This window comes from Mauremys mutica, chromosome 6 (assembly GCF_020497125.1).
Source record: "Mauremys mutica isolate MM-2020 ecotype Southern chromosome 6, ASM2049712v1, whole genome shotgun sequence".
Classification (NCBI taxonomy): domain Eukaryota; kingdom Metazoa; phylum Chordata; order Testudines; family Geoemydidae; genus Mauremys; species Mauremys mutica.
In genome coordinates this window covers 133,037,961-133,039,051 of record NC_059077.1, presented here as the reverse complement: position 1 = coordinate 133,039,051, position 1,091 = coordinate 133,037,961, and the positions used below count along the sequence as shown (strand labels likewise).

Sequence of the window (1,091 nt, the reverse complement as noted above, 5' to 3'; positions counted from 1 at the left end):
GCTTCTTTCGAGTTTTCTCCTTGCCTTTCAGTGATTTTACTGGAAAACAGCCGTCCCTGTTTAGAAGGTAAGAGCCTCCTGGAGGTTTGAAACCTGTTCAGTCTGATCCATCTGGTGAGAGTTGAATTCTAGGCAGGGAAAACACGAGCTTAAGGAGACAGAATTTTATTTCTCACCTGGGATTTTGTCTCTTAGAATCACTGGGGACATTAGGGTTTGTCCTTTTTGTTTCAACTTTTCCTCCAGCCATCCCTCCCTCATTTCTCTTGATCTCTTGCTTCCTTTGTCCTTTCTCCTTTTCCCCTCCCAACACCAGGTTTTTTTCTCCTGCTGATAACAGCTCATGTTAACTGATCGCTCTCGTTATAGTGTGTATGGCAACACCCATTTTTTTCATGTTCTCTGTGTGTATATATATTTCCTACTGTATTTTTAACTGCATGCATCCGATTAAGTGGGTTTTAGTCCACAAAAGCTTATGCTCAAATTCATTTGTTAGTCTCTATGGTGCCACATGTTCTCCTTGTTCTTTTGCAGATAAATTAATGGAGGTTAAGTCCATTAATGGCTATTAGCCAGGATGGGTAAGGAATGGTGTCCCTAGCCTCTGTTTGTCAGAGGGTGGAGATGGATGGCAGGAGAGAGATCACTTGATCATTACCTGTTAGGTTCAGTCCCTCTGGGGTACCTGGCATTGGCCACTGTTGGCAGATAGGATATGGGGATGGATGGACCTTTGGTCTGACCCAGTCTGGCCATTCTTCTGTTCTTATGAAGGGAGGGGCAGAGCCTTGCAACAGAGTTTCTGTAGTGTAGTGGTTATCACATTTGCCTAACACGCAAAAGGTCCATGGTTCAAAACCAGGCAGAAACATGATGGCTTAATTTTCCCAGCTCCTAGTGGCCTGTCCCTGCTGTTGTAGGAGCAGCAGTGATTTCTATGCTCAATAGGTCTGTTATACTTCCCCCATTCCCATTTTTGTCTCTTCTCCCTCTCTGAATGCCTGTGAAGTGGCTTTCCCCCTCTCCCTCCCGCTCCCTCCTGCAATGCTTGTGGGATGAAGGGGCTGGTTGAACAGCTGGAAGATCAG

At 45.5% G+C, this 1,091-nt stretch overlaps 1 non-coding gene across 1 annotated transcript; it reads left to right on the top strand.

Moving 5' to 3' along the window:
* The first annotated feature begins 801 nt into the window (after positions 1–801).
* TRNAV-AAC lies at positions 802–874 on the top strand. Its single transcript has one exon. It is a non-coding gene; the product is annotated as a tRNA-Val (tRNA).
* Positions 875–1,091: the final 217 nt, after the last annotated feature.